A 14,486-nucleotide genomic window follows, 5' to 3' on the forward strand; every position below is an offset into this window, starting at 1 on the left:
TGCTCCAGGGTTAAACTGCAGAACATGTGACCACACACAGGGACAATCATAGCCTTAATGTTTTAAGTCACTCCCTAGAGAAGATACAGTCTTCCTGAACTTTCTCGGTTGTTTCAAGACCTCAGATCTTCTGAGACAGGATTTGTACCCTTGCCATCCTGGATGATCTCCTAAAACTAGGGGCAATTTGCCTTGCAAATTAGGCTAGTTCCCAGTTCCACACCAATTCTTGTCCCCACACACAGACTGCCCCATTCAGCAAATATCTATTGGGTACTTCCTACAAATAAAGGAGGCACCAGTGTGGAAGAACCAGATTCAACCATGTGGTTGAGAAAAGGGACATTGAACAAGTGTTTCCTCAAATATTTAACTGAATAAATTCAAGGGAATAAATTAGAATAAAGAAGTACAGTGCTGTTGGGGAGTCAGTCTGGGGGTTCAGGGAAAATTTTCCACCCAGATCTGGAGGATGAGTGTGGATTAGACAACCACATATTCTGAGACTTAGTTCTCGGAGAAAGGGCGACCTGCTCGGGGAACCCAGAGCCAACTAGAAGAGAAGGAAAAGAAAGTACAAAGGAATTTTCACCTCTGGGTGAGGTCCATGGGTAGGACCCTAGCCAGATCACCCAGGGCAGGATACAGGGATTTGGACTATTGCCTAAAGACAGCCACAGAGTGGGGAGGTCCACATCACTCTGCCGTGTAGCTGTGTGCCGTGAACAAGTGTGAAGTCACGGTGCTTAGGCCAGGACCCTGGGCTTTCTGCTCTAATGAGTACTTGTCTGTAAACCGGTCAGTAACACACCAGGTAATCTTAAATATTAAGGTCATTTAACTGGAAATGTAACAACAATAATAAAAATAATGGCACTTTGATCCAGTGTTTTCTACAGGCCTAGTACTAGGCAAAGCACTTTAATACTTTTTCTCATTGACTCTTCATGACAACCTATGAACAAGGAGCTAGGATTTTGCCCATTTTCTCTTGGTTTTGTTTTGTGGTACCAAGGTTTGAACCCAGGGTCCCTCTACCACTGAGACACATCCGCAGCCCTTTTTTAGTTTTTATTTTGAGACAGGGTTTTTCCAAGTTGCTTAAGGCCTCGCTAAACTGCTGAGGCTGGCCTTGAACTTTCTGTCCTCCCACCTTAGCCTCCAGAGTTGCTGAAATGACAGGCGTGCACCACCATCTCGCCCAGCCAGCCTAATATTTTTTAGAGCCGCCTGAACTGCCTTGAATTTTTCTTTTTTTTTTTTTTTTAATATTTATTTTTTTTTAGTTTTCGGCAGACACAACATCTTTGTCTGTATGTGGTGCTGAGGATCGAACCCGGGCCGCACACATGCCAGGCCAGCGCGTTACCGCTTGAGCCACATCCCCAGCCCCTGCCTTGAATTTTTCACAAAGCACCCTGTGTGACACTGGGAGGCTGCAGGAGGAGGGAGAACAAACACATTCCTTGAGCCAGGGCCTAAGGGCACCTCAGTGTGGGAAAGGCAGAGCTGGTAGACAAACACAGGTCTCTGTGCCTCAACCCTCAGCTATCACCCCATTGCCCCATCCGCTGGGGATCCTGAGGTGGCTTTTCCAGGAGCCTGGCAGACCCCTCTCTGTGTTCAACAGCCCAGACTGTCACTTCCCTTACCTCGCGGATCTCCCTGCAGAAGCACAGTCCCCTCAGGAATGCCTCTGCCCGGCCCCTCACCAGCATCTGCCATTCAGAAGCCAGTGTGTTTACTTCCCCCTTCTTCTCCACAGGGGTGGGAGGTTTGGGAGGCTAACCACCCCCCCACCCCGGGAAATGGGCAATCCGAGCAGTGGGAACAGTCATGGGCTGGAGCACACTCTGATTGGAGAGACCCCTAAGGTCACACAGAGGAACCCATTTTACAGATGAAAGGGCGGAGGTCCCGACAGGACACAGGCCACACAGGGAGCACACAGTGCTCCAGCAGCAGGCTGGGACCGTCCCTCATGCCACTTTCAAGGGTACCTGGGGTCCTCTTCTTTGATAACGCCCCACCTCCTTCTGGTGTTCCCTCTTGCTCTATGTGGGTGGGCTTTGCAGGTTCTCTGGTACCTTGACCTCCCCTTGCCAAGGAGATGCCCACAGCAGACCACGTAGATTCTCAGTCTCAGGATTTTGAATCCTAATCTCCCAAAGAGAGTGCAGTGGGACCAGCACATCCCTTCTGGTGTCCTTTGTCATAGTTGGTGTCCGGTAATTTCAAATTTGATAAGTTAAAGATAAAAACCAAGTCCCAACGTTTTAAAAATATTTTTAGTTGTAGATGGGCCCAACACCTTTATTTTATTTCTGTATTTTTATGGGGTGCTGAAGATCAAACCCAGTGCCTCCCACATGCTAGGCAAGTGCTCTGCCACTGAGCCCCAGCCCCAGCACAGTCCCGATGTTTTAAAAATACAAAGCAGTCCAGCCATGAGAACAAGATGCTGTGAACTGCTCTGCATTTGCCTGGGCAAACAGGGGCATCCGATCTCACGGGGGAGGAAACTTAGGCTCAGGCAGATGAAGACCAAAGAGCAGAAAAATGTTGTATGATAGGTATTAGAACCCTAAAGGAAATAGCAGAGATACCCAACACTGCCATGTGACTCTTCTGACAGCCCCTGGTCTTCCAATCTTTCAAATCCCTGATCAAAATTCAGTGATGCCAGGAAGCTCTTCCAGATTAACCCCAGTCAATTCTGCACCCTTGAAGCCTCTGATAGAAGACTTGTGCTGCTCTGTATTACTTTTTCTCTTGATTCTAAAGTGTGTGTGCGTGTGCGTGTGTGTGTGTGTACGTGCACGTATACAGTCTGTTTTGCATGGGTCTGTGTTGCTATGATTTGGATCTAAAATGTCACCCAAAAGCTCTATGTTGAAGGCTTGGTCTCCAATGCAGCAGTGTTCAGAGGCAGGACTGGATTGTGAGGCCGCTGAACTCATGAATAGCTTCCCCCATTGATGAACTCAGGTCTTATAGGATTATTGGGAGGTGGTGGAAACTTCAGGTGATAGGACCTGGTTGGAGGAAGCAGGTCACCGGGGGGAGGTATGCCAGGGTATATTTGGTCCCTGGTCCCTTCTCCTCTTGCTCTCTGTCTTTGCTCCCCAGCTGCCTTGAGGTGAGCAGCTTGGCTCCACCACAAGCTTCTCTTCGTGATGTTCTGCCTCACCACAGGCTTAAGACAACACAGCAGAGTCACTGTGGACTACAACTTCTGAAACCATGAGCCAAAATAAATGTTTCCTTCTTGAAGTTGATTTTCTCGGGTATTCTGTCACACAATGATGGAAAACTAACTGACACATGTCTTAACTGAGACTTAGCCTCAAGTACCACAGAACTCTGCAAAGCAAGGGCACGTACCCAATCTTCTGTGAATACAGTGCCTTACCAAGCGAGGAGTGTCTCTGTTCTGTTTTTCTCTTGCTCTGGTATTTTGGTTTTTCAGGGATACTGTAACAAATTACCCCCAACTGGATGGCTTACAACAACAGAAGTTCATTCCCACAGTTCTGGAGACTAGAAGTCTGAAATCAAGATGTCACCAGGGCTGGGTATGGTGGTGCATGCCTGTAATCCCCACAGCTTGGGAGGCTGAGGCAGGAGGATCATGAGTTCAAAGCCAGCCTCAGCAAAACCAAGGTGCTAAGCAACTCAGTGAGACCCTGTCTCTAAATAAAACATAAAACAGGGCTGGGGATGTGGCTCAGTGGTTGAGTGCCCCTGAGTTCAATTCCCCATACTCAAAAAAAAAAAAAAAAAGATGTCATCAGGGTTATATTCCCCTGAAGGCTCCAGAGGAGGGTCCTTCCCTGCCTCTTCTGGCTTCTGGTAGGTGCTGGCAATCTTGGCCTTCCTTGGCTTCTAGCAGCATTTACTTGAATCTCTGCCTCTGCCTGCACCTGGCCTCTTTCTTAGGTGCATCTCTGGGTGTCCCTTCCTTTTGTTATAAGGACACCAGACATTGGACTCAGGATCCACTCAGATCTTGTAGGACCTCATTTGAATTAATTATATCTGCAAAGACCCTCTTTTCAAACAAAGTCACATTCTGAGTTTCCTGGGGAGGACATCATCCAGTCCTGTACAGGTACGTAAGAGCCTCAAAATTCGTAGCACAGATCAACTTCCGTCTAAGAGGCTAACCGGGGAATACCCACAGGAGACACTCAACAATCCAGGTTGGACCTGCTCACAAGGGTAGCACGGGAGGGGGAGATCCATCCCTGGAAGCCATTTTTCTTCTGCCACAGCCTCTGAGCAGCCAACCACGCCCAAGGCCCCTCATTCCTTTTTTCTGACCAGTCTTTGTCTTCGTACTCCCCAGCCACCTTCTCCTCCTTCCTTCCTCCTGGCAGCCATTCACGGCTGGGCTGCAGGCACTTCAGGAGGCTGGGAGTGTGCAGACTCTAACACCCCACAGGTGAGTAACGTCCTCCTCTCTTTAGACTTCCTACCCCCATCCAAAGGTTTCTGTGCTCTGTTTCTAAGGCACCAGGTCATCAGGATCCCCCAGAAAGCTGAACTGTGTTCTCAGCTTTTACTCCAACATCTTAACCCGCACCCATCAGAGTCATCTTAAGTCCCAAGTGAAAACTTCCTCATGGTCAGCCCAGCCACTGCCTTCCTCTTTTTTTTTTTTTTTTTTGTTTCTGGATGCAAGGTCACTTTTTCGGAGAAAAAAATGAAAACATGTTGTCACTTAAAGAGTTTCGCTATGTGCCACTGTGTCAAAGACACACATTACACCATTCATTCTTTACATGATTCTCTTAGTGCAGATGACAATACCAAGCAACAATACCAGTTCTTAAGCAACTGCATAGTTCGTTCAAGGCCATGTGTCTACTTTAAGATGGACTTGGAATTTGAACCTAGGTCCATCACAGATCCCAGAGTGCATTCCTGTCATGATGAGATGGGGTTATGCGAGCGACCTTGAGAATATTATTCCTTCAAAGAACTTCCCAGACAAGCATACCCAGAACATGCAAGATCACCGGAGCCAGGCATGGTGGCGCACGCCTGTCATCCCAGCAACTTGGGAGAGTGAGGCAGGAGGATCCCAAGTTTGAGGTCAGAACTGAGCAGCTTAATGAGACCCTGTCTCAAAATAGAAACTACAAAGGACTAGAGAGGTAGCTCAGTGGTACAGCATCCCTGGTTTCAATCTCCACTGCTGGTGGGGGGGGGCATTTTGTTTATGTGATCTCGCATCTTCTTTAAGGAGTTAAGCCCAATAGATTCTTCACATTTCCCTTCTCTCTGAAGTCAGTTAAGTGGAATTGGGACTGCTGCTCCCTAAAAATGTCTCCTTGGAATGGGTCTTTCTCACAGCAGCTGCTTTGGGCTTAAGGGAGCAATAATCTAAGCCCTAAAACTAAAACTGCTCCAAATTGCAAAATGTTCCTTGTTGGCAGATTTCCATTAAGCTTGATTCAGCAAGTTTGGTGTGCAGAGACAATTACAACCCATCCTGAAGTCAGGATGCACAGCCTGTCTTAGGGACACCCCCATCATGGTAAGCATCTGCAGTTCCATGAATAAGCCCATTCTCTGCAGCTCCCTCAGCCCAACCCCTCTCCCCAAACCCAACCATTGGACTGTTTCTTCAAGGTGCCACAGTATTGAGGAAGACATCAGACCATCCTTCTTGCCCCTAGAGGAGTCCTGATCTGGGCCCGGGATGGTTCACCATCAGAGAAGTGGAGGTGAGAGCAGGAGGTTGGTAAACCTGGGCCTTGCCCCAATTCTTCTAGGTCAAATTCTCCAGGGTGGAGCCTGGGAAAAACACATGTTAACATGTTCTCCAGGTACTTGGGAAGATCCCAGGCTGAGCTTCCCAGAATTGAGGCATTGCTTCATTTTCACAATTTTTAAAATTAACAAACACCTTTGTGGTGCTTACCACGTCCTAGGCACTGTATACATGACACATGCTCAGCTCATGTAGTGCTCCCACAAAACCCTAGTGAGAGCTGGGGGTATAGCTCAGTTGGTAGAGTGCTTGCCTTGCATGCATAAGGCCCTGGGTTCAATCCTCAGCACCACAAAAAAAAAAAAAAAAAAATCCTAGTGAGGTAGACACTATTATCCCTATTTCAGATGAAGAAAATTGAGGCACAGGGAAGTTAAGAAACTTGTCTGAGATCACCTATCAAGTAAGAGGCAGAGGTGGCTCCAAATGGCCCCCTACATTCTCCTATACTTTACATATGGGAATTTCTTCCTTTAAATCATCTCACCTTTAACACTTGTACATATGTATTTTAATTTAATGCAAAAACATATGAGGGCAGAGACTTTTAGCTGTTTGCTGACTGAGGAATATCCAGGGGCTAGAATAATGCCAGGCACAGTTGTGGCCTCTAAGTATATGTCAAATGAATGAATCAATGAAAGAAACCTTTAATGTGGAGCTGAGGTACTGTTATATTTTCCCCCAATCATCACTAAAAATACAAGGACAAGCCAGGTGCAGTGGTGCACACCTGTAATCCCAGCAATGCAGGAGGCCAAGGCAGGAGGATTGAAAGTTCAAGGCCCTAAGCAACTTAGTGGCACCTTGTCTCAAAAAATAGAAAAGACTGAGGATGTAGCTCAGTGGTAGAAAGCCCCTGGGTTCAATCCCCAGCGCACCGCGTGCACACACACACACACACACACACACACACAATTATCACTATTAAAAAGTTTGTGTTGGAGGGATGAGGTTGTGGCTCAGCAGTAGAGCACTCACCCAGCATGTGTGAGGGCCTGGGTTCGATCCTCAGCACCACATAAAAATAAATAAATACAATAAAGGTATTGTGTCCAACTACAATTTAAAAAAATAAATAAAAATAAGTGTTTTTTAAAAAATGGGACTGGGGTTGTGGCTCAGTGGTAAAGTGCTTGCCTTGCCTGTGTGAGGCACTGGGTTTAATTCTCAGCACCACATACAAATAAATAAATAAAGGTCCATCAACAACTAATGAAATATTTAAATAAAAGAAGAGCTGGGGATGGAGCTCAATAGTAAAAAGTCTGTATAGCACCCAAAATTGTTGTGTCTTACTCCCTCCTCATCTACACCCCAGCTTGGGATGCCCTGGGCTAGAATTTAACGCTGTCATTGCACTGACCATAGTTCATTATAACTTCCTCATCAAGGCTGCAAGTTTCCAAGAATAGGATTTGTATTTATGCATCTCTTCCTGGGCTGAGGACAAAGAACATGTATGCCATTCTTCATTCTTGCCACAGTAAACTGGTCTTAGGTTGGATCATTCCTTTAAGTCTTTGACATCTGAAAGGAGGTGATAGGATTTAATGGATGGCAAAGAATAATGAGGCTCAATTGGCCTGGACTGGAGTCTCCCCAGAGGAGAACTTTCAGGTTTGAGCTGTTGGGCATCAGGGCTCTTGTACTCCCCTCCCATCTCATGCTTCATGACCCTTGGTTTGAACTGATGGCTGTTCTGAAGCGGTAAAAGTCTTGCAGAGAAAGACCATGTCCTTCTCATTGCTCACCAATGGATCTTCAAACCTGGCATATAAAAGATGTTCAATAAAAATAAATGAAGGGGGAACTGCCGCTGTGGCTCAGCGGTAGAGCGCTTGCCTAGCATGTGCCAGGCGCTGGGTTCGATCCTCAGCACCACATAAAAATAAATAAATGCATAAAATAAAGGTACTGTGTCCAACTGTAACTAAAAATATACAAAATAAATAAACTAATAAATGTGGGTTGCAGGTTATGGTGGTGTGTGTCTGCAGTCCCGCTTTCTTGGGAGACTGAGAAAGGAGGATGGCCTGAGCCCAGGACTTCAAACCCAGTCTGGGCGACTTAGGGAGACCCTGTCTGGAAGAAAAAAAAATAATGACTTTTTTCCAAATGTAGGTTAAATGAATAAATAAGGAGAGATCACTAAATGTGTTCTACTGAGAAAAGTACAACATACCTTCTCACTCATTTTTTTTTTCTCTTACTAGTTTCTTGTAGCTAAGATATGCCCATAAATATGTCTTGGTGGAGGCCATTTATTTTGAAAAGCTGACATGGAGTTGTAGGAGAAAAGCATTTTACCTAGCTGGAAAAATGATAATTAGCTACACAAAAGAAGACAGACAATGGGTACTGCCAAGGGGAAGATTATGTGTCCATCCCAGCCCCACCCAAACACATACCAGGGACCTCACTAGGGGTCCCTAGTATGTTGCAGACTCTGGGACCCGTAAAACAGCCTCAGCAGCAGGCACAAACTCCAGCTAATTATTCAGAACACTGGTTGGCCTTGAAAGGAGATGCCCATGAGAGTCTCACAAGCTAACAGCAGGGAGGCAGGCAGGAAGGAAATCAGGGGTAATTAAACCTTGTTTCCTGGGTACACAGCAGCCAACCCCAAAGCACACAGGAAAGATACAGGGCAGAAGCTGCCAAGAGCTGGGCAGCAGAAAGCACAGAGGAGTGGAGTCCAGAAGGCATCCAGGGCCCATCTCTGTTTGCCTAGAAAACCTGTTTCCAGAGAATGTCCTGGTTAATTGATAGGAGAGAGAGGCTCCTGGGTAAAATAAAAAAGAAGGGTGAGAGTCACACATTGGTTCAGTAGATGGAGTAAATGATATGTCTCAACCCTGAGACTCTCAAAAGAGTGGCAAGTATGTCCAACAGCATTTATCCAACAGCTTTGCCAGTTTCATTATATTAAAAAAGAGTCAACCGTGGCAAGTGCCTGTAATCCCAGTGACTTGGGAGGGGGAGGTAGAAGGATTGCACGTTCAAGGCCACCCTCAGCAATTTAGCAAGGCTCTGTCTCAAAATAAAAATTAGAAAGGACTGGGTGTGCTAATGCAAAATAAATAAATAAATACATTTAATAAAAAAAATACATAAGAAGAAAAAAAAGAAAGAAAAGACTGGATATGTCGTTCAGTGGTAAAGCACTCCTGGGTTTAAAACCAAAGGGGGGAAAAAAAAAACTCTGTATCTCCATATCTCTATCTCTATCTTTATCTCTGTCTCTGTCTCTATCACACATCTGGCCTGCACAGAATCACAGAGAGTCAAGAGAGAGGAAGGAAGAGGGGAAAGACATAGAAGAAGAAATGAGCTGGATGTCGTGGCACCCATCTCCAGTCCCAGCAATTTGGGAGGCTAAGATAGGAGGATTGAAAGTCAGAGGCCAACCTCAGCAACTGAGTGAGGGCCTGTCTCAAAACAAAATAATAAAAAGGGCTGGTGGCAAACTCTGGGACCTGTAAAGCAGGTGAGGTAGCTCCGAGAGAGGATGCCTCTGCTTTTCAATCACCAGTATCAAAACAACAACAATGAACGTGTTGTGACTGTTTATTACCAGCCAGGCCAGACACGGTCATGTGTACTATGGAATATTAAATGATATGCACCCAGTGGGTTAGCGTTACTACTATCTGGTTACCAGGTGCTATTACATATGAGAACACACAGGCAGGTGGCCCAGGTGAGAATGGACTATGTCCATCATAGTAAGCAGTTTCTTTTTTTTTTTTTAATTTTTTTTATTGGTTGTTCACAACATTACAAAGCTCTTGACATATCATATTTCTTTCATTAGATTGAAGTGGGTTATGAACCCCCAATTTTACCCCAAATGCAGATTGCAGAATCACGTCGGTTACACATCCACAATTTACATAATGCCCTATTAGTAACTGTTGTATCCTGCTACCTTTCCTATCCCCTACTATCCCCCCTCCCCTCCCCTCCCCTCTTCTCTCTCTACCCCATCTACTGTAATTCATTTCTCTCCTTGTTTATTTTCCCATTCCCCTCACAACCTCTTATATGTAATTTTGTATAGCAATGAGGGTCTCCCTTCATTTCCATGCAATTTCCCTTTTCTCTCCCTTTCCCTCCCATCTCATGTCTCTGTTTAATGTTAATCTTTTCTTCCTGCTCTTCCTCCCTGCTCTGTTCATAGTTGCTCTCATTATATCAAAGAAGACATTTGGTATTTGTTTTTTAGGGATTGGCTAGCTTCACTAAGCATAATCTGCTCTAGTGCCATCCATTTCCCTGCAAATTCTATGATTTTGTCATTTTTTATTGCTGCATAGTACTCCATTGTGTATAGATGCCACTTTTTTTATCCATTCATCTATTGAAGGGCATCTGGGTTGGTTCCACAGTCTAGCTATTGTGAATTGTGCTGCTATGAACATCGATGTGGCAGTATCCCTGTAGCATGCTCTTTTAAGGTCTTCAGGGAATAGTCCGAGAAGGGCAATAGCAGGGTCAAATGGTGGTTCCATTCCCAGCTTTCCCAGGAATCTCCAAACTGCTTTCCAAATTGGCCGCACCAATTTGCAGTCCCACCAGCAATGTACAAGTGTACCCTTTTCTCCACATCCTTGCCAGCACTTGTTGTTGTTTGACTTCATAGTGGCTGCCAATCTTACTGGAGTGAGATGGTATCTTAGGGTGGTTTTGATTTGCATTTCTCTGACTGCTAGAGATGGTGAGCATTTTTTCATGTACTTGTTGATTGATTGTATGTCCTCCTCTGAGAAGTGTCTGTTCAGGTCCTTGGCCCATTTGTTGATTGGGTTATTTGTTATCTTATAGTAAGGAGTTTCAACAATAGGCCCCATGGTCCTTACTTCCTGCAGTGCACACTCTGTGAAAGCCCTGCCCCAGAGTGTGGAGTATACCTGGTGATTCACCAACAGATTACAAAATGGTGAAAGTGATGGATGTTCCTTCTGCGGTTGGATTACAAATACTGAGGCTGCCATCTCACTTTCCTACATTGTCCATGTAGCACTCACCCTGGGGAGATCTAGGGGCGCACGCAGTTAACATAGGATGCTTCTAAGACATCACTCATCTTGGGGCCTAGCTGACATATTGGGGGTTGCACTATAAAGTGATCCACGTGGCAAGGAACTGACATTCCCTCCAATATCAGCAAGGACCTGAGGCCTATCGGAAGACCTGTAAGTGTCCCTGAGAGGTATTCCCTTCCTGCTCAGCCTTGAGATATCTCAGCTTTGACTCGTACCTTGATTGTAGCTTTTAGAGAGACCATGAACAAAAGGACCAGCTAAGATGATCCCAGGTTTCTTGCCCACAGATACAGAGATGATAAATGATTGTTGTTTCTGCAGTGCGGGTGGGGTGGGGAATTGTTACAAAGCAATCGATAACCAATATGCTCATTTTAAAAATTACTCCACAGGGGCTGTGGTGGAGCTCAGTGGTAGAGTGCTTAAGTGAGGCCCTGGGTTCCCTCCCCAGTACCACACACCCACACACACACACACACACACACACAAAACAACTCCATAGAGACAACCACTAGTTCTGGTCACTGAATATCTCCAGTTCTTACTCCTAGGAACACAGTACAGTTAACTTCCTGGCACCTTTAATTAAGCGTGGCCTTCTCACTTCCTTTGACCAGTGAAATGTGAGTATAGTAGTGAGATTTGACCCAGAGGTTTTCAGATCTAATATACAGGTCACTTTGGACATGTGCCTTTTTTCCTGTCGGCCCTCCTGGAAGCATGGAGCTGGAACCCCCTCATCTGGATGGAAAGACTCAGCTAACTAAGAGAGGCAGCTGAGGTTCCGGGGTTTTGGGCGCAGCATCACCTCCCCCACCTTCGCTGATAGAAACCACAGTGTCTGATAATTATAATTTACCTCAAACTTCGGTTAATCAACAGACCACGGTATCATTTGTCCTCCTATGTTATTAACAATTTTTGCACCTAAACCAAAATTATCCTTTGGTCACATGTTTGCACCTGGTAGGGATATCTGTCAGTATCACCAATTCAGCATGATCACTTTTATAAGAATTCCTGAGAGAAACTTTTCTTCTTAGTGCCAAGACAGCTCCATCTTTTTGGACTCAGAGCTTGCAGACATTGTTTATTTACAAAATAATTCTTTGGGGGGAGAGAGGGGGGACTGGGGATTGAACCATTCAGCCATATCCCCAGCTTATTTTTTGAGACAGGGTCTCACTAAGTGGCTTAGGGCCTTGCTAAGTTACTGAAGCTCACCTTGAACTTGTGATCCTCCTGCCTCAGACTCCTGAGCCACTGGGATTACAGGTGGCCCTCATATCCATTTTTATATGAAGGAAGAAAATTAAAATAGAAGCAGACCAATGGACAGAACAAGGTCAAGCTCTAAAACATTTAGAAAACATTTGGGTTTCAATCGCAGCTTGTCTACTTTCTAGCTGTGTGACCTTGCGATAATTATGGGGTCTCAGTTTCTACCTTTTTAGAAGTGGGGGTAGCTTTACTAATAACTCCCTTTGAAACTTTGTGTCAAGGGTTATCATGGGGAAAGTGCTTAGCCCTTAATAAGAGTTCTTACCAAATTTTAGTTCCTTCCTTCCTTAACCCCAAATCCCTTGAGCAGCTCTTTGCTCTTGAACTTGCTCAATCATGTTCCTGGGTAAACTCAGAAATATCTCCTGCTGAGGAAATGGATTTCAGCTGCATCAGGAGAAATGCATGCAGAAGGAAGGCAGCAATAGGGGCTGGAGGAGGGGGAATCACCGCTGCTTGGTGCTCACTATGGAGTCAACACACTGAAGCTCCTGCTTGATGGGAGGAGAGGGGAGGGATTGGGGCTGGTGGGCGCTGCCAGGTGCTGCTGGCTTCCTGAGAAACACCTGGTTAGTGAGGTCCTGGGAAGCAGAGGAAGGATTACACCAAGTGACTATCAATCCCTTTTTAACTTTGTGACAGGGACGTGGTAAGTTGCTGAGGCTGGCCTAGAACCTGCTCTGCTCCTACTTCAGCCTTTCCAGTGGTTGGGATCACAGGCATGTGCCACCGCACCCCGCTGCCAGTTCCTTTTAAAAAACATCCATATGTGCAAGAGGTAGAGCAGAGCTTTTCACCCTGAACACCACAATCAGGGGGACCACAGGCTGTTTGGCTGTGGGGGCGGATCTGTGTATGTGAGGATGTTTCCATCAATCTCTGCCCTCTGCCCACCAGATGCCTCAGCCCTACCTCCACCTCAGGTCATGACAATCAGAAATGCCTCCAGACATGGAGGACAAATCCCCCCACCTCCTCACCCTCCCCCCACCTGTGCAGAGCAACACAGCATCCTGACATCAGTATTTATTAAGTACCCACAAAGAGCCCAGGAAGACAAAAGTGCTTATCACACAGTCTCACCCCTCCAGTTACTCATGGTTCCTGCTGGAGTAAGAGAGATGGACCCTCTGCACATAATTGTCCTGAAGTGTGGCTGGCACAATAACAGAGATGCCAGCCAGGAGCCAGGGGCCCCTGGTCCCATACCTTGGGAGAGTGTCCAGCTCTGCTGAGAGGAGAGAGTGAGGGCATCACTTGGGGGATGATTCAGTGAAGCCTTGGCCCCAAACCACTGACCACCCTCCCTGAAGAGGCCCCATTCCAACTTTCTACCAGCTCCTCTTTGCAGCACTCGGTGTCCCTCATAGCAATGCCTGTAACTTATAAATGGTTGTTTTTATCCTCTTATGTCTGCCTCCTTCTCAAGATGGCCAGCTAGGGACAAGGGCTGTTTTTGTCTTGTCAACCCTAGAATTCCTGGGTCCTGTTCCTGGGTCCTGGGAGGAGGTAGAGCCTAATCACAGATTCAGTAACTGTTCTGAGAAGGAAGGAAAGGAGGAAGGAAGGAGGGACGGAGAGACAGAGGGAGGGGGAAGGAAGGAAGGAAGACAAGAAGGAAGGACAGAAAACTAGAGATTCCCCAGGGAGCTGTGATGGAAGAGCATTATGGGCCAGGAATAGTGTGTGCCAAGGCCCAGAGAGGCCGAGACGCCTGGCTTTATAATTTGCAGGGCTCCTTGTTCATATATATTATTAAGAATTTCAAGACCTCTATCTCAGAGCTTTAAACGGAATGTAGGCCTTTTGAGTGGGCAGTCCTGTGTCACTGCGCAGGCACAGCGCAGGACGCCCTCCCTGGAGACAGGCGCCCCCGCCTGCAGCCCCAGAGCTTGCCTGTCAGTCTGCACGTGGGGTCCCCTGTGTTCTCTCACAGCAGAAACCAGTCTCCCAGGAGCAGAGAGCCCATCGAGTGTGTTCTTCCAAATTCCACGCTGACATTAAGAAATAGTGCAGGACGAGGTCGGTGGGCACAGGTCCTACCCAGCGTTGTTTGGTGAGATCTCGGGAAGCTCACCAGCCCCGGAACAAAGCCGCGGGTGTGCAGAGCTCTGGATCAGTGCCCCCACTAGCTGCAGGCCCAGTGGACCGCGCTGCTCCTACTGAGGCTCCTTCCCAGTCCAGTCAGCCCTCCTCTACGGTGTGTGCCTGGGGAACTGGACAATTTGTTATCAGCCCACAGTATGAGTGAAGGAGAAATGCTCTCAAGGCTGGCCCTGGTTAAACCTATCATTTATAGGCTTTCTTGGGGAATAACCTTAATTAGGACTTAGATGATCTGTTTGACTTGCCGCTGCGATTACCTCAGTCTTTTGCTT

This window comes from Spermophilus citellus (assembly GCF_964194105.1).
Source record: "Spermophilus citellus genome assembly, chromosome: 14".
Taxonomy (NCBI): Eukaryota; Metazoa; Chordata; class Mammalia; order Rodentia; family Sciuridae; genus Spermophilus; species Spermophilus citellus.